The sequence below is a fragment of the Oryctolagus cuniculus genome, chromosome 16, assembly GCF_051225735.1.
Source record: "Oryctolagus cuniculus isolate XC-2025 breed Fujian yellow rabbit chromosome 16, ASM5122573v1, whole genome shotgun sequence".
Taxonomy (NCBI): domain Eukaryota; kingdom Metazoa; phylum Chordata; class Mammalia; order Lagomorpha; family Leporidae; genus Oryctolagus; species Oryctolagus cuniculus.
The window spans coordinates 4,084,263-4,104,626 of NC_142882.1; the positions used below are offsets into that span (position 1 = coordinate 4,084,263).

The window sequence follows — 20,364 nt, forward strand, 5'->3', positions numbered from 1 at the left end:
GTGGAAGCATCATTTATCCCTTTATTGTACAATATGTAGATATGGGAAATTAAATCCAAAATTAGATATAAAAAATATATAGCCATGCACAATCATTCCTCAGATGCAATAATTATTTAACTGTTATTTCAGAGTACACTCTACACAAATGTCTCTGTCTTGGGTCTTCTGGAGTCAGTTGGAACGCCTTACATTGAAACTAGACAAACATTGGAGCTGCAGAACCACATTCATGTTGTCTTTGCTGTCCAACAATAGTGGGGGTTAGGGAGTCTGTTCTTGCTCTTCTGCACAAGTCTGGGTTCCTTTAGGGGATCAGGGCCACCCTCAGACCCTAAGAGTGCACACATATATGACAATGGATTGGAATTTTTCCACAGGTCTGTGCTAAATATTAGATTATATTTATTTACTGATTTGAGAGAGAGAGAGAGAGAGAGAGAGAGATCTTACATCCACAGATTCACTCTCTAAATGGACAATAAGACCAGAGCTAGGCTGATCTGAAGCCAGGAGCCAGGAGTCAGGAGCTTCTTCTGTCTCACACTTGCTTGAAGGGTCCCAATCATAGGCCATCCCACATTGCTTTCCCATGTGAAATAGCAGGGAGCTGAATTGGAAGTGGAGAAGCTGGACATGAATCAGCACTCATCTAGGATGTTGCACCACAGGTGCATTCTTAAGCTCCTGCACCACAGTACCTCTCCCAGAGCATGTTTTCGGGCAGCTCTGTGGTTGCCACCTCCCCACCATCACCGTGAGCTTGTGGAGGCCCTTGCCCAGACTTCCACTAGCCCCTAGCTTGAGATTTCATCTGATTCAGGATCCTGTGCACCACTGGCTCGGTGAGGCTTTTCAGGCAACCCAGAGGCAGGACCTTCACCTTACATTGGAGCCCTCAGTGCTTTCGAATCTTATGTGGCATCAGAATTAGGCAGGCAGGTGTACTGAAACAGTAGGACTGCTGGTGGATGCACTCTCAGCCTTCACATTCAGTAGGTCCTTGTGGAGGTCAGAGGATGAGCACCTACCCCTGGCAGTGATATCGTACCTCTGCCCAATCCTGCTTCTTTCTTGCTCTGCAGTTGCACGGTGTAAGGCATGTAGCATCATGTGAACTCTCTTGTCATTATTCATTTATTACAAAGACAAGATCATTGGAACTGAAATTCCATATTCTTTGCATGCAAAAACTAAGTCCTGCGTTAACGTTTCAATGATATTTTTGATTCTAATTTATATCATTCATAGCTAGATCATATGTCTGTATTAACTAAATAGTACATTCTGTGATGACTTGTCTTTCATGATTTGTCTATTTTATGATAGGCTTGTTTATTTGATTAAAAAGAAACCCACTGTCATTGATTTTTACATGTAATGTGAAATTGGCCTGTTCTCAGTTATTGTTAAATAGTATCCATAGGGCAAATATATCTAAGTATTTATAACGGATAAAGGAAAACCAACTGCAATCCCATTGCTCAGAGGCAGCTCCTATCTAAATAGTCTTTCAGATTTTCTGTGCACACACATGTTTATTTCTGCAGGGATATCCAGTGTTCCCATGGAGATCCTTTTCATCATACTTCGGAGTTTTTAGTTCACCCAGTTTTGACATGGAGCTATCTACTGTGCTTCTGCCCATGACTCCCTTCCTTTCTGTCAGGGTCATACCTCCCTCAGGCACTAGAGGTTGCCTGAGGTAGAGAATGGATTTGAACTTGCCTGCAAGACTACAGTAAATGTACCTGAGGGATGTGGGGATGGTTCCATGGCCTGCTTCTTGTGGAATCTCTCAGGTCAGCTCTTCCGGAGTGACACCTGAAGTTTGCAGACATCCACAAGTCAGCCATAACTAACACCCCCACATAGATCTTCAGCCAAAGTCAGGAGCCTCAGCACTGTGAGCACAGTTTTCTCATGAGGAGACAGAGGCAAGAACCTTGTGATGAGTAGGAGCCTCTATCCAATTCTACTTCCTTGTGTATTAGATTTCCCTTCTTCATTTAATACAAGTCAAGGTATTTCAAAGAGTATGATTTGGATTACTTTCCTGAATTGGCTAGACAAGAAAACCAGAGGAAGAAAAGAAGTGGGATTGCAAACAGATTAATGTTTTCGCAGGAAGCAACAACAGACAAAAGCTAAGAGCCATCCTGGAAGGAAAAGATTTATTGTATGTCACAATCAACCCAGGGCAAATTAATGTGGGAATCCCAGATAAATTCTGAATCATGGAGAAGAAAATGAAATCACTCAGCATGGGACCATCCCATGACCAGGAGTAACTGACACAGTTTGTAAGTGGAAGAGAAGATTATGATAAGGACAAAGGTACCTCACAGAAGAAAAGTCACACAGGAAACACCTTGTAAAGTAGCCTCATTAGAAACATGAAGAAAAAATAGATATTTGTTGATGACAGTAGAATAAAAGAATATTAAATTTAAAATAACTGCTTGAGACACTAAATCCCCAACTGTTAGATTTTCCAGTGCTAGGATATCTTCTTACCACTGATGACCTGTTTGAAGAGATAAAGGATGGAATGATTTATCATATCCACTTGCAAACTCTCAGCAAAAGCCTGTTTGGCAGAGATCACATATAGCTTTCTAGAGAAGAGGAGGAGGAGGAGATGAAGAGGACAGAGCAATTAGAGGTAAACTGGAAGAATGACAAAGAAGAAAATAGAAAGAATGAATACAGATCAGAAAATATATTTTTGCTTAGAAGGGCAATTTTCAACATTTCTTAACCAGAAAGCAACATAGATAATAAAAAGATAGTTGAAAAGTCAAATTTACATTTTTTAATGTTGGAAACATATAAAATCCTGTGCCCAAAATTGAAAGATGCATCTTCCTCTCAGACACACAATGAGTGTGTATAAGCTGTCAACATGATATACACTGTTCATCACAATTAAATACCCAGGCTACTTAAAATACAAGTGGCACCTCTGTTCTAACCTTGAAGTTTTGTGTCAGTGTCTCTAGAAATGATTCATGTTGTTTCTCGGCCCGCACATCTATCTGTATGCAAGTTTGGAGGAAAGATTCAGAGAATAAGACCTATTTGGAGTTAGAACTGCTACCCATAGTAATTATTTATATGAAATTCCTTTTCAGATTTCCATAGAAAACTAGATGGCAGCCATTCAACTTCACTAGGTGCAGTGACTTTTGATCTAAAGTACTTGAAATCCCCCCAGTAAGTGATTCTGATGTCTTCTAAATGTTCTATATTTTCATGATTTGCCTTTTTTCAGGCTTTAAATTTGAGTTAGTTGCCTGATTTGAGATGGGAGCTGAAGCCCATTTTTTATAGGAAGGAGGCTTAACAGTTATAAATCCCAAGCCTTGTGTTCCACCTTTCTCCACACTTAAGATACCCTGCCTCTGCTTCTCACCTAGCATTCAGGTGAGTTATTGTTTAATCCCATCACCTTGTGCAGAGTCATTTAATGACGTGCTAATATAAATAACCATTTTTGGCCCATGATGGAACATGTGCAAAATCTCACCAAGAGTGATTTGTATTTAATTCATTATGCTTCCCTTTGAAAATCAGTTTCTCTCCCTTGTGGTGCATGGAATTTAGACATACCATTCCAGAGCCTGTTCTGGCATTTGCTACAAATACTGTTGACACAAATAAAATTAACTAGTGTTAATCCCAATTTAATTGTTGTGTTAGTCATCTAGAGTTTCCATATAAGAACATACCATGACTTTATCACAACAACGGGAAGTTAATTTTCAGAATTACTGAGGCTGGGAAGACCAGGAGCAAGATACATGAAGTTGGCGTCTGTCCAAGACACATTTCCTGCCTCAAGGAAAGATATTTTTCCTTCAATCTTCACACAATCTTCACATGTCCAAGAGATGTAGCATTCTCTCTCCACAGACTCATATTGGAAAGAGGAGAAAGAAAGCAGCTAGGTAAGTCATAAAGAATTGTACTTACCCCCCAAAGACCTCATCAACTATGATCATGCTACAGAGCAGTATTTCAACAACACATTCATTCTCTAGAAGTTCTAGGATTGGAGTTGATAATCATCATGGATGGAGTCTTTTGCCTAAGGATCTCTAAGGATCCCTAGGATCCCTAAGGATCAGGTGCCCTTCATGGCCAGGGAAAACAGTGGAAGATGGCCCAAGTTCTTGGTCCTCTGCAGCTATTTGGGAGACCTGGAAGAAGTCCCTGGCTCCTGTCTTTGGATTGGCTCAGCTCCAGCTGTTATGGCCTTTGGAGAGTGAACCATGGGATGGAAGATATTTTCTCTCTCTCTCTCTCTCCTCTCTCTCTCTCTCTATCTCTGACTGTCTCACTCACATTCACTCTCTCACTCTTCCTTTCAAACAAAATCTTTAAAAACAAAAACTATTGTAGCCAATTGAGCAGATGTGAGGTGATATCTTAGTGTGATTTTGAGTAGTATTCTAGGTCTACTAATGTTTAGCACCCTTGGTAAGGCCTTTGGCTCATCTATTTGTGCAGGAATGTCTGTTCAATTCCTCTACACAGTTTGGATGATATTTTCATTGTTCCTTCAATTTGTAATATGTATGTTGTAAACATGTATCTGGAACCATATATAGCCATATTCTTGCATTTTCTATCAGGTGTTTGACTCTTGTAAGTTCTCCCTCCAATTACATAATCAGTGGCTCAGGCACTGCAGTTTGATCACCCCTCACTCTCCAATATACTGTTGTTTTCTCTGGCTCTTGGCTGCTGGGATTTTTTGTTGTGTCCTTGAACATACAGCATGTCTGTACCTTCCACACTGATCCACAGCATTCTTCTTCCTTCCATAGAATGCCCACTGTGGATTAATTTCTAACTCTCCCATGAAAATGTGTTTCTTCCACTTTTACTTTTATATCTCCTAGCCTAAAACAGTATGTCCTTCCCATTCAGCCATCTTGGTCTCTCCCCAGTAATCAGCAGTATTAGTCCTAGCTTAGATGGATAATGGTAGAAACAGATTCTTGGTAGATAACCATAAATGGTGAAAGTAGCAAAGTATCATGTTCTGTTATATTGAGAGGATGATTTGGGGCTTTTTGGCTGAGACATAATGCAGAATGGTTTAAAAAATGCAGTGTTGTAGACTTCACATACCAGCATAGCTAATTTGGAGTTACTGAGAATTGATACAGTGAGTATTGACGTGCTAGCTCAACTCTGCATTGTGGATTCTCTTAGTTTCCTTTGTTTCCTTTACTTCTTGCTATGACATTAATTTTACAACGTGCTTATAGTGATTTCTACTTTTGATTTGAAGTGTATTGAGCCTGAGAAGATAGTCCAGGATAGAATTCATTGGAGACAGTGTTCTCAGTGCAGACTGAGTGTAAGTTCTAGTGTGTGTTCCCTATACACACAGAGAACTCTGTACTTAACAACTCAAAGGTGCACGTTTTCATTTCTGGAAATTGCTTTGTAGGAAGTTATATGTTATTGGACGTCAATAGAAATTATTAGAAGTGTCAAAGGGGCGGAGCCAAGATGGTGGAATAGTGAGGGTGCACACCGATAGTCCGGGAAAATTTAGTTTAATAAAAGTGGAGTTACAGTAGCCTCAGAAAAAGGATCAGGAAAAAAATGCAGAGGAAACTCTTCCGGATCTAGTGGCTGTGACTCAGAGGACCTACTGGGAGAACAAGGTCGCCCACTGCGCACAAACCAAGCCACTGCAGGAGCCGCAGGGTCTGCGCACCAGTGCAGAAAGGGGAGTGGATGTCACACAGACACCAGCGGGGAGAGCAAGGATGCCCAGGGCTCCGAGTCCACACATCGGTGTTGGAAGGGGAGGTGAGCTCAGTAACCTGAGACATTGGTGGGGAAATGGTGGTCAGAATCTAGAGGGGAGCGGGAAAGTTCACCAGACTGACTACAGGAGAGAAGGAAAAAAGGTTTGGGGGGGTACTGGTACAGACAAGTTTCTCTCTAGTTTCTCTCTCTGCCAACATTGCAAAGGCAAGCAAGAGACAAAGAGCAGGCCCCACTTGGGAAATATATAACAACAGGGGAGATCTAAGGAACTGAGTTGCTACAATTCAGTAGCCTAGGCAACCCAGTGGGAGTCCAGAGGAGAAACGGAGCCTGTACAGACTCTTTGGGTAGAAGCCAGAAATTGGAAGCTAAATACCAATTCTGCTCAGCCGTGCTGTGCGGTAGAACTTATCTCCTGAATACATAAATTAAATAAATAAATAAATAAATAGAGAGAAATATACCACCCATAACATGAGGGTGTCACCTTTGCACAACCATAATGCGGAAGAACCAAGCAGAGCCATCAGGCCACACCTATCTCAAGGCTCCAAGGCTCCTCCATCAGCAGGCAGTCCACTTAACACAGACATAGTATAAAATAAAAAAATGAAAAAAAAACGCACAGTGAGGGAAGAAGAATTAACTATGCCGAGAAACAAACACAAAAATCGAGGGAACAAGATCAACGATGACTCTATGATGCCTCCAAATAAACAAAACACACCAAACCAAGATTATGAAGATGATGAGATAGAAGAAATGCAAGATACGGATTTCAAAAAATTTATGATAAGAATATTCAGAAGTTTTCAAAAGCAAATCCTTGAACTACAGAAATGCTTATGGGACAGGATTAAAAATCTCTCTAGTGAAAATGAAATTTTAAGGAAGTATCAAAATGAAATGCAGAAACTAGTAGAGCAGGAAAGTGTGATAGTGAAGAGAAATCAAAATGAAATGAAGAACTCAATAGATCAAATGACAAACACATTAGAGAGCCTTAAAAACAGAATGGGTGAAGCAGAAGAGAGAATATCGGGCTTAGAAGACAGAGCACAGGAAAGGATACAGTCAAACCAAAGAAAAGAAGAGGAAATTAGAAATCTAAAAAATATTGTTGGGAATCTACAGGATACTATTAAAAAAAACCAACATTCGGGTTCTAGGAGTTCCTGAAGGCATGGAGAGAGAGAAAGGATTGGAAGGCCTTTTTAGTGAGGTACTAGCAGAGAACATTCCAGGTTTGGAGAAGGTCAGAGACATCCTAGTACAGGAAGCTCATAGAACCCCCAATAAACATGACCAAAAGAGATCCTCACCACGACACATTGTAATTAAACTTACCACAGTGAAACATAAAGAAAAGATTCTAAAATGTGCAAGAGAGAAACGTCAGATTACTCTCAGAGGATCTCCAATTAGACTCACAGCAGACTTCTCATCAGAAGCACTACAGGCTAGGAGGGAATGACGAGACATAGCACAGGTGCTAAGAGAGAAAAAATGCCAGCCCAGAATATGATATCCTGCTAAGCTCTCATTTGTGAATGAAGGTGAAATAAAGACCTTTCATAGCAAACAGAAATTGAAAGACTTTGTGGCCACTTGTCCGGCCTTGCAAAAGATGCTTAAAGATGTGCTACACTCAGAAACACAGAAACACAGCCATCAATATGAAAGAAGGTAAAGGAAGAAAACCCACCAGTAAAAGAGCGTGGGAAGCTCAAAGCATATACTAGAAAATATCTCCGGGAAAATGGCAGGGTAAAATCACTATGTATCAATAGTCATATTAAACATTAATGGTCTTAACTCTTCAGTTAAAAGAGACGATTGGATGATTGGCTTAAGGAACAAAACCCAACTATTTGTTGCCTACAAGAAACACATCTCTCTAACAAATGTGCATGCAGACTGAAAGTGAAAGGTTGGAAAAAGATATTCCATGCCAACAGAAACCAAAAAAAAAAGCAGGTGTAGCCATATTAATATCAGACAAAATAAAGTTTAATACAAAAACTGTTAAGAGAGACAAAGAGGGACACTATATAATGATTAAGGGTTCAATTCAACAGGAAGATGTAACTATTATAAATGTATACGCACCTAATTACAGGGCTCCAGTCTATTTAAAAGATATGTTATGGGACTTAAAGGGAGATTTAGATTCCAATTGGGGCACTTCAATACTCCACTCTCAGAAATAGACAGATCATCCGGACAGAAGATCAACAAGGAAACAGCAGATTTAATCGACACTATTGCCCAAATGGATCTAACAGATATCTACAGAACTTTCATTCCTACACAGAAATCATTTACATTCTTCTCAGCAGTGCATGGAACCTTCTCTAGGATTGATGACATACTAGGCCATAAAGCAAGTCTCAGCAAATTTAAAAGAATTAGAATCATACCATGAAGCTTCTCAGACCACAGTGGAATGAAGCTGGAAATGAGCAACTCAGGAATTCCTAGAGCATATGCAAACACATGGAGACTGTACAACATGCTCCTGAATGAACACTGGGTCATTCAAGAAATCAAAAGAGAAATCAAAAACTTTCTGGAAGTAAATGAGGATAACAACATAACATATCAAAACTTATTGCAAAAAATCAGCCAAGCAAGGAACTGGTTTTTTGAACAAATAAACAAAATTGACACCCCATTGGCCCAACTAACTAAAAAAAGAAGAGAAAAGACCCAAATCAATAAAATCAGAGATGAAAAAGGAAACGTAACCACAAACAGCACAGAAATGAAAAGAATCATCAGAAACTACTACAAGGACTTGTATGCCAGCAAACAGGAAAACCTATCAGAAATGGATAGATTCCTGGACACATGCAAACTACCTAAATTGAACCAGGAAGACATCGAAAACCTAAACAGACCCATAACTGAGACAGAAAGTGAAACAGTAATAAAGGCCCTCCCAACAAAGAAAAGCCCAGGACCAGATGGATTCACTGCTGAATTCTACCAGACATTTAAAGAAGAACTAATTCCAATTCTTCTCAAACTATTCAGAACAATTGAAAAAGAGGGAATCCTCCCAAATTCTTTCTATGAAGCCAGCATCACCTTAATCCCTAAGCCAGAGAAAGATGCAGCACTAAAAGAGAATTACAGAACAATATCCCTGATGAACATAGATGCAAAAATCCACAATAAAATTCTGGCCAATAGAATGCAACAACACATCAGAAAGATCATCCACCCATACCATGTGGGATTTATCCGTGGTATGCAGGGATGGTTCAACATTCATATCAATCAATATGTGGGGAGCAACTCAGACTAGACTTAAGTTACTGGAATTAAGACTTATTCTATGCATCTGCACTCCCACAATATGGCGCTGGGAGAGGAGTAAACAGCTTCTACACAGCTGCCTCTTGCCAACTTGACAAGCTGCAGGAGCTGCTCCTGATTGGAGGAGAGCAGCGTACTCAGCATGTGGGTAGACGAGTTGGGGTTGGCGGAAGAGGACTATAAAGGAGGAGAGGGACGGCATGCACCAGGAACATCTATCTGAAGGAACACCTGAGCAGCCCCCGAGAGAGCCGGCCAGCGGTGTGCCGCTCCCCTGCGGAAGTGGGGAAAGTGGCAGGGGGAACCACCCTTCCACAGAGGTGGAAGGGACGGTAGCCAACCCGGGAAGAACCAGCAGCAAACCCGGGAAGGGCCGAGCAGACAAAAGAACAGCACAGGGTCCTGTGTCGTTCCTCCATGAAAGGGGGAGCTACATCAATGTGATTCACCACATTAACAGACTGCAGAAGAAAAACCATATGATTATCTCAATAGATGCAGAGAAAGCATTCAATGAAATTCAACATCCTTTCATGATGAAAACTCTAAGCAAATTGGTATAGAAGGAACATTCCTCAATATAATCAAAGTGATTTATGAAAAACCCACAGCCAGCATCCTATTGAATGGGGAAAAGTTGGAAGTATTTCCACTGAGATCTGGCACCAGACAGGGATGGCCACTCTCACCACTGCTATTTAACATAGTTCTGGAAGTTTTAGCATCAGCCATCAGACAAGAAAAAGAAATTAAAGGAATACAAATTGAGAAAGAAGAAGTCAAACTATCCCTCTTTGCAGACGATATGATTCTTTACTCACAGGATCCAAAGAACTCTACTAAGAGTCTGTTGGAACTCATACAGGAGATTGGCAAAGTGGCAGGATATAAAATCAATGCACAAAAATCAACAGCCTTTGTATACAAAAGCAATGCCACGGCTGAGGATACCAAAAAATGGAAAAATCTTCCATGCTCATGGATTGGAAGAATCAACATCATCAAAATGTCCATTCTACCAAAAGCAATTTATACATTCAATGCAATTCCAATCAAGATACCAAAAACATTCTTCTCAGATCTAGAAAAAATGATGCTGAAATTCATATGGAGGCAAAAGAGACCTCGAATAGCTAAAGCAATCTTGTACAACAAAAACAAAGGCGGAGGCATCACAATACCAGATTTCAGGACATACTACAGTGCAGTTGTAATCAAAACAGCATGGTGCTGGTACAGAAACAGATGGATAGACCAATGGAACAGAATTGAAACACCAGAAATCAACCCAAACATCTACAGCCAACTTATATTTGATCAAGGATCTAAAACCAATTCCTGGAGCAAGGACAGTCTATTCAATAAATGGTGCTGGGAAAACTGGATTTCCATGTGCAGAAGCATGAAGCAAGACCCCTACTTTACACCTTATACAAAAATACACTCAACATGGATTAAAGACCTAAATCTATGACCTGACACCATCAAGTTATTAGAGAACATTGGAGAAACCCTTCAAGATATTGGCAGAGGCAAAGAGTTTCTGGAAAAGACCCGGGAGGCACAGGAAGTCAAAGCCAAAATCAACTATTGGGATTGCATCAAATTGAGAAGTTTCTGTACTGCAAAAGAAACAGTCAGGAGAGTGAAGAGACAACCGACAGAATGGGAAAAAATATTTGCAAACTATGCAAATATAAAGGGTTAATAACCAGAATCTACAAAGAGATCAAGAAACTCCACAAAAACAAAACCAACAACCCACTTAAGAGATGGGCCAAGGACCTCAATAGACATTTTTCAAAAGAGGAAATCCAAATGGACATCAGGCACATGAAAAAATGTTCAAGATCACTAGCAATCAGGGAAATGCAAATCAAAACCACAATGAGGTTAAAGAAAAGTTAAAAAAATAAAAAAAGAAATAGTTGTACATGAATTTTAAAAAATTATCACCCAGATATATTCAATAATTTTTGCTTAAGTGTTTCTTTCATATTTAACATTTTTATCTTCTACATTCTTAATGCTAAATTTGATATTTGATATTTTTATAGCTTGTAATGAATGCTTCCATTCTAGAACTTTAGACTTATTTTAGGGAAATATATATTCTAACTGCATTAACATATATGGAATCTGAGATCATACATTTCTGTATAAATTGAACTTTAGCAACAACATCATAAAAGTTGATAATATTTTTTCTATTTGACACTTTTTAAACTTTTATTTAATGAATATAAATTTCCAAAGTACGATTTATGGATTACAATGGCTTCCCCCCAATACCGTCCCTCCCACCCACAACCTTCCCCTTTCCCACCCCCTCTCCCCTTCCATTCACATCAAGATTCATTTTCGATTATCTTAATATACAGAAGATCAGCTTAGTATACATTAAGTTAGGATTTCAAAAGTTTGCTCCCACACAGAAACATAGAGTGAAAAATAACAGATGATTTTTTTAAATGATGATGAAATCAGATCAGACCTATTGTCATGTTTAATCCCAGTGAGGGTCAAGTTGGGAGTTGATAATTTCTTTTTTTTTATTTTACAGAGGATCAGTTTAGTATGCATTAAGTAAAGATTGCAACAGTTTGCACCCACATAGAAACACAAAGTGAAATATACTGTTTGAGTACTCGTTATAGCATTAAATCTCAATGTACAGCACATTAAGGACAGAGATCCTACATGAGGAGTAAGTGCACAGTGACTCCTGTTGTTGACTTTACAAATTGACAGTCCTGCCTATGGCATCAGTAATCTCCCTATGCTCCAGTCATGAGTTTCCAAGGCTATGGAAGCCCTCTGAGTTCTCTGATTCTTAACTTGTTTAGACAAGGTCATAGTCAAAGTGGAGGTTCTCTCCTCCCTTCAGAGAAAGGTACCTCCTTCTTTGAAGACCTGTTCTTTCCACTGGGATCTCACTCACAGAGATCTTTTGCCAGAGTGTCTTGGCTTTCCATGCCTGAAATACTCTCATGGGCTTTTCAGCCAGATCCGAATGCCTTTAGGGCTGATTCTGAGGCCAGAGTGCTATTTAGGACATCTGCCATTCTAAGAGTCTGCTGAGTATCTCACTTCCCATGTTGGATCACTCTCCCCTTTATTTATTCTATCGGTTAGTGTTAGCAGGTACTAGACTTGTTTATGTGCTCCCTTTGACTGTACAACTATTTCATAACACACATTTGCCTAAAATTTTGTGAAGCCTACTCATTGCATGGAGTTCATCCTCTCCATTCCCATTTTTTTTTTTCAGTAAATCATGTGCATTCTCATTGACTCTACTTTTAGTTTCTACACATTAGAGAAAACAGTGGATACTTGCTTTCTGATTTAGATTGACTTTTCTTGTTTATCTGAATAGAAACAAGTTTCAACATTTGACTGGTAATAAACTTTACTCATGAAGACATTATATTTTCATTCTTAGGCAAGTCACTGAATCCTGTTGTGTATTTTGTCCCTACAATGCATCTCACTTTGCATGAGCACCTAATCAAAATCTCACTAATGACATCAGAGCAGTGGCTAGGCCATAGAAATGTGGTTTGCTTAAAATATTTAGGGACCACATTTACAGTAATTTGAGTTTAGAAACCTTTTGAGTGGAAAAATAGAGTTCTCATATATATGCCCTCTGTACCCCACTTACTAGATTTCTCCATTGGCAATACCTCACACAGGTATATAAGCTTAAATGATTGATTGATCCTCATTTTTGACTATAGGATATGGTATCCATTGTGTTCACTTTTGTATTGTGCAGAATGTAGATTGGGCTATGGTTTAATGGTACATAGCTGAGCTGATTGTGTCCTACATAATAATCCTGAAAGTCACTTGCATTCAAGAAGTACAGGTGTCTGCCCATGGTGTTTGTGGTGGTGGGAATAAAGAGGTGACATTCAGCTGGTATTGTCTGCTTTAGGGTAAAAAGCGAAAAGTACTCAAATAGTTCCAGGTTCTCATGAGAGCATCAACCAAGGTTGTAGGTGTGCAAACAGATCATCATGGGATTCCATGGTTAACAACAACATGGAAGGGTTTTATGCTTTACCACTAAAGATGAAGTGATTAGACATGCAGAATGAAAATATCTGAATTCAGGGTGATTACTGGTTCCACAATGATTGAAAACCACATGTCCTAGTGGGTATCTCTGTAAACAGGATTGGTTTGAGGTCTATGTGCTAACAAAGCGATGTGTGGCTGCCCAGAACACTGGCTGAGGGAGGCTGACCTGTTGCACTTTGGGACATCGTATTGTGTGATACTGATGTTTTCTTGTCTGAATCCTTACAGAAAGCCTTGACTGATGCCTCCCTTTATGCCCTCTGATGCAATCCCAGTACTTAATTGGAAAAAGTTCATGGAGAGGTTTATTGACAAACCCTTGCAACAAATGTAACTATCAGGGGTTTCTTCCTTAAATCTTTGTCTCCATGGACTTGGAGGAAAGCCTGGCACCTGGGGCAAGGAGGATGATTCACAAGCATGTTTTTCTTCTTGTGTTTTTCACCAGGACAGAAGACCTGAACTGCAGAGCCTCAGGGCAGGAAAAGTATCAGATTCCCCCATGGATGAGTGGACAGCTGTTGGAAAGAAGTCAGATGGAGCAATATTAAAGTGGCTAGTTTCAAGCAATCACACACACACACACACACACGCGTGCACGCTCTATGTATGCACCTGCATGACCCTGCATGTTCACTGCTGTTGTGTCCTAGGGTTTTACACATTTGAAGATGTTTCCTTTGATTTTTCTGTTGCTGTTTCTGCAGCTGTATCTCCTTGTGGCTTGTCAAGATGGTCCCGACTGCTATTCCCAGATGGAACAGAGTTTTTACAAGGATGGAGATATTGAGATTGCTGCTTTTTTGCACATTTACACATATGAGGTTCCCAGAACAATGATGAGGTTCAGCAAATATCGAAGATTCAGATGGTAAGTTGTCCTTGCCATAATCATTTTCCATTAATTCACATATTACCTAATTGTTATTAGGTCTGCAAATCTATAGGCAAATATGTTCTGTATCCCTGCCATGTCCATCTTCTGTCCCTCCTAAAAACTGCTGGTAATTGATTTGGGGCATAAGGAAGACATTTCTTTCTGCCTGGCACCGTGGATGGTTCAGGGAAATGTTTTCTCATCAGAGGAGGAAGCAGAGTCTGGTTTTGTATCTTCCTGTCCTTCCCTGTCCAGGTTCATCAGCTCAGGGGCCTATTGTGCCTCAGTAGCAGATTCTTACAGAACGCATGCACTGAAATGAATGAACTGAGTTACATGAGCTCTTCCACATGTGCTCACAGTCTTTTCTGCTACATACTAGATTTGGGGTCATGAGAACACTTCATTTCTTCTACAGTTGTAAAGGAGAAAAGATTCAAAAAGTTTTTTCTATATAAAAGTAATCTCAGGGCAACACCTTTGCACAAATATAGTAATTATATTTTACTGATGAATATACCCATAAGAATTTCAATATTTGTAATCTACTGCATTTGCAATTTTTCCCTGATTCTGCCTTTTCTGGGCAAAATAGATTTCTTAAGGGGGATTATTCTGTTTCTGCCCCTCTTAAAGGTACTTTGTTTGTAGCTAAATATGTGTTTCATTATATATATAGTATATATAAATTTCATGCCTACAGAATATAGTATCTTGTAAGACAGTAGGACTGTTTTCTTCAAACCTGTTTATGAAGGTGCCAATTTTCTAATTGGTTTCTACTGTAAGGCTACAGGAAGTAGGTTGCAGCTGCATAGAACTTTGATAGAAGGTAGGTATTAGGACATAGATTATTTCAGTATCATTAAAGCCAATGGATTTGAGAAGTATAGTTGGTGCCACCAAGGAAATGCAACTGATGAAGTATTTTAGGCATTTGTCCAAAGATCTCTGCAGAAAAAATCTAATGGATACTAGCTTGGCATAACAATATTATTCACTTCACATTGATTTATATAAATTCACATTCTTTGATATGTGCACATGGCATCCCACTTATGAAATATATATTTATTACTACTAGTAGTATTCCCCATAGTTATGCATGCAGCACATCATTTAAGTGTACCCTTAATGATGGAGACCAGGAGATAGTGACTTTCCAGTAGTAGGAAAAGAGGCTATGAATAGAGCCCAAGTTCCTCCAAGATGTATGCCATGCAAACTGAAGATCATAATAAAATCTTAGCAAACCCAGGGAAAATATCTGTGTTGATGATACTTGGAAAAACAAGAAATACTGAGCTGTTAATACATTTAGGCACTGTACCCTCCAATGTTAGATTCACCAACTTTAGAATATACAACAGTTACTGAAAAACTGTTTTTAGACATAAAGAACACAGCATAAAAGAGATAAACTCTTACAAATTCCAGTGTTTCCAAGAGCCGTCTAGACATTTTGGTACAAGGCAGCAGCTGGAGAAAGAAATGAGAGGATGCAGAATAATGGAAGTGTCATAGTAATGAGGAGAGAAACAGATATATGAAATACAAAACTGAATTTTATTTGATTCACAGCAAGGATTTTCAAATTTCCTCATTCTACAAAGTATGAATGACATATTTGGATAACAAATATGTATAGAAACTATATATACATAAAACACTATATATATATAGCAACTGTATGTATGGTGTACCTATGTATAAATATATAGAGAGAATATGTATATAATATGAATACATATATACATATTATGTTGCAGCAAGAACCAAGAACTGAAAAACTGTCACTTCCTCTGGAGCACACAGTGACCCTTAGCAAGCAGTGTACATGACATATTCTATTCATGAGGAATCAACACACAGGACATCAGAAATAAATTCAAATGGCTCCTCATTTACATTCTTTGTGAAATGTCAGATCCTAAAAAGTAGAAATGCATCATTTTCTTTGCATGGAATGCTATTTATATTCAAAATTGTAGGAAAACCTGAGTGAAGAAGGCCTGTTTGGAGTAAATACTGATACTACTTATAATGATTTACTTTAGCATATGTTTAGTGTTCTAAATGCATGACTGGCTTAATTGTAAAGCATCATAGCCCAGGGATTCATGTTCACCCAGGGAGTGTTTCCAGCTTCTCTAAAGTGCTCCTCCCTTTTCACTATTTCCCTTATTTGAAGCTCTGAACCCGATTTTTATTTTCATGGCTTGTGATGGAGGTTGATGGATAAGTTTAATGGGGAAGAGATTTTTCAGGATCAATTACAGACTCCCATTTTCAGTGCCATGACATCATCCCTCTTCTCGATTACATAGCCTTCAAGTGAGTTATTCTCTTCCCATTACAACCTGCAGCCTTATGATTGTATGACTGCTATTTCAAGAAGCACTTAATGATATGGTAAGATGAAGAATCATTTTAGTTTGTGAATGTAGGAAACATTTAGAGGCAGTGCTAAAAATGATGTGCCATTCTTTGTCATGCTTTCTTTGACAACTGGAGTGTACTCCTAGGTGTGCATGAACTTTAGAGAGGGCATTCCAGAGCCTGTTGTAGTATTTAGATATCAAATACAAACACTTAGAAGAGGTAACTATTGCCAGAGATGATTTAAATTGATGAGGTGTGCATCCAAAAATAAGATCACGTTCTTTGCATGGACAACCATGGGATAACATGCCCAAGACATTATGATGTAAAAGCAGATCTAATTTTTCAGAATCATTTAGGCTTGGAAACCAGTAAAAGTTGGTAGTAGCTTTGGTTCTGGTGCGGACGTGTCCTGCAAATACAACAGTTCACATTCTGTACTCAGCAAATCTACACATACAGATTAGAACATATGAATGTTTGGCCATGACCATTCCATCTCTCACAGTAATCACAGAATTGAAGATAATCTGGATTGGAGGCTTTCCCCTTAAGATCCTTGTGTATTTCATGCAGGTTTCAGTCCAAAAACCACCAGTATGCTCTGGCCTTGGTTTTTGCTATTGAGGAGATCAACAGAAACCCCCATCTATTACCCAACATGACCTTGGGATTTGGTCTCTATAATGTCATGCACAGTGCTATGACAGTAATGGAGAACCCCTTCATCTGGCTTGTGGGACTGGAAGAGGACATTCCTAATTACACATGTAGGAAACAGAGCAAGTCTGTTGCTGTAATATCACAAAGAAGCATTGCTGTCCAAATGGGGACACTGCTGGAACTCTACAAAATTCCACAGGTGAGTGTGTAGTGGAAAAGTGGGATAAAGTACATCACCTTAGGTGCCTTACTTAGAAGCAAAAATTAAAGGGACAGAGACCTTATACAGTTGACACTTTATGTGATCTGAAGAGAAGACATGCAGAGATTTTGTGGATTAGCCACATTTGTTCTGAAGCAGAGGTGTGGGTGAGTGAAAAGAAATGTTTTTTTCAACCTGTGAGTCTAATGATTCATGAACTAGTAAGCTTTTATGTACTGGGACATGATAAAAATGAAATATTCTAAAATCTGACACTTCGATTATCTGCTTAATTTTTTCAGGAATAATGTTTTACACTATGAAAATAACCTTACACAGATTTCTTGCCTTTTCCCTTAGCTGACTCTTGGGCCTTTTGAAACTCTTCTGAGTGACAGTGGTCAGTTTCCATCCCTCTATCAGATGGCACCCAAAGACACTTCTCTGGCCCATGGCATGGCCTCCTTGATGCTCCACTTTGGGTGGACCTGGGTGGGTTTGGCCATCTCAGACCTCCCAAAAGGTATTAAGTTTATGACTGATTTGAAAGTAGAGTTGCAGAAGAATAGCATCTGTGTAGACTTTGTGGAATTGATCCCAGCCACTGTAGAGACACTTTCTTCATTCCAAAATAGTGCTCATATCCAGATCCTAAAATCATCAGCAAATGTGGTGATTATTTTCTGTGTCACAGAGTCACTCATAGGCACCAGCTTTCAATCTTTGTGGAAGTTAATGACGTGGAAAATCTGGGTCACCAGTTCACAATGGGATTTTGCCAGTTCTGAGAAACCTTTCCTGTTCCACTCATTCCATGGGACTCTCATTTTTTCAGACCACCATAGTGAGATCTCTGGTTTCAAAACCTTTCTTCGGACAGCTAACCCTTCCAAGTACCCAGAAGACTCTTACCTCTCCAAATTCTGGTCACTGGCTTTTAATTGCTCAGTTTCTGGGGCATCCTGTAAAACTTTGCAGAACTGTCCACTGAATGCTTCCTTGGAGTCCTTGCCTCTGCATCATTTTGATATGACCATGAGTGATGGGAGTTACAACATATACAATGCTGTGTATGCTGTGGCCCACAGTGTACATGAGATGCTTCTACAAGATGTAGAAATGCAGCCAGGGAAAAAGGGGGCAAGGGTGGCATTTTCTCCCTGGTAGGTAACTTGGTTTCCATGTTTGACATGTATTCCTGAAGTGATCCCCTTAAGAGCTTCTGCAGGTGTTCAATCCAAGTAGCTTGGGAACCCTTCTGCAAAACACCAATTCTGTCCATTTAATTTTGACATGCGAAATACTTAGACTGTGTTATTCCATTTTCAACTTCAGAAGTATGGTAATTATTTTAAGGTTCAAATGTTACTGAGGATGTTCATGTACAATGAACATAAGGGATCTCATATAATTTGCACAGTTCTTTATTCTAGTAACTTTATTACAGATAGTTGTCCTATGTACACTGAGGAAAAGAGTGTTGGTAGCTTGGACTGCACTGTTGGAAATGGTCTGAATCTCACAGCTAGACATTTTTGACTCCTGCTAATACTAACTCATAGAATAAATAAAGGGGAGAGTGATCCAACATGGGAAGCGAGATGCTCAGCAGACTCATAGAATGGCGGATGTCCTAAACAGCACTCTGGCCTCACAATCAGCCCTAAAGGCATTCCGATATGCCTGAAAAGCCCATGAGAGTATTTCAGGCATGGAAAGCCAAGACACTCTGGCAAAAAAAAAAAAAAAAAAAAAAAAAAAAAAAAACCACTAAATGAAAGATCTCTGTTAGTGAGATCCCAGTGGAAAGAACAGGTCTTCAAAGAAGGAGCTACCTTTCTCTGAAGGGAGGAGAAGAACCTCCACTTTGACTATGACCTTGTCTATACAAGACAAGAGTCGGAGAACTCAAGGGGCTTCCATAGCCTTGGAAACTCATGACTGGAGCATAGGGAGATTACTGATGCCATAAACAGGAGTGTCAATTTGTAAAGTCAACAACAGGAGTCACTGTGCACTTACTCCTCATGTAGGATCTCTGTCCTTAATGTGCTGTACATTGAGACTTAATGCTATAACGAGTACTCAAACAGTATATTTCACTTTGTGTTTCTATGGGGGTGCAAACTGTTGAAATCTTTACTTAATGCATACTAAACTGATCTTCTGTTAAATAAAAAAAGAAGAAGAAGAAAATATCAATTCCCCACTTGACTCTCACTGGGATTAAACATGACAATAGGTCTGATCTGATTTCATCATCATTTAAAAAATCATCTATTATTTTTCACTTTATGTTTCTGTGTGGGAGCAAACTATTGAAATCTTTACTTAATGTATGCTAAACTGATCTTCTGTATATTAAGAGAATCGAAAATGAATCTTGATGTGAATGGAAGGGGAGAGGGAGTGGGAAAGGGTAGGGTTGCGGGTGGGAGGGACGTTATGGGGAGGAAGCCATTGTAATCCATAAGCTGTACTTTGGAAATTTATATTCATTAAATAAAAGTTAAAAAAAAAAGAAAAATGAGTGAAATCATACTTACCTTGATGTAGTTCTCATCAGTTTTTTTTTTTTTTTTTACTTCAATTCTTTGGGTGGTCCTAAACAGGGTCTATTGTTTATTTGAGATTACAGACAAAGAGAGGCTTTCTCTAACCTGGGTTTGGTGTGTTATAACTTGGTCAATCCTCATGAGAATATGATGTATTTTTTCAGTTGCACCCGTTTCTGAAGAACCTGAAATTTACCAATCCAGCTGGTGACCTAGTGAATTTGAATCAGAAGAGAAATTTGGAAGCTGAATATGACATGCTCAACTTTTGGAATTTTCCATATGGTTTTGGACGTAAGGTTAAAGTAGGACGGTTTTCCCCATATGTTTCACAGAGTGAACAGTTGTCTCTCTCTGAGAATTTGATAGAGTGGGCCACAGGAATTACAGAGGTAAGTAGGACTGATCATAAGGTTCACATGACGCATTGTTACCCCCCAACTGCTAAGGGAGTATGTGCAGTATGGCTTATTAAAAAGACA

The 20,364-nt window shown here is 39.2% G+C and overlaps 1 pseudogene; it reads left to right on the forward strand.

The window, feature by feature from the left end:
* The window catches only part of LOC149121404 (vomeronasal type-2 receptor 116-like), a 33,827-nt pseudogene that overhangs the window by 7,569 nt on the left and 5,894 nt on the right, over nt 1-20,364 (forward strand).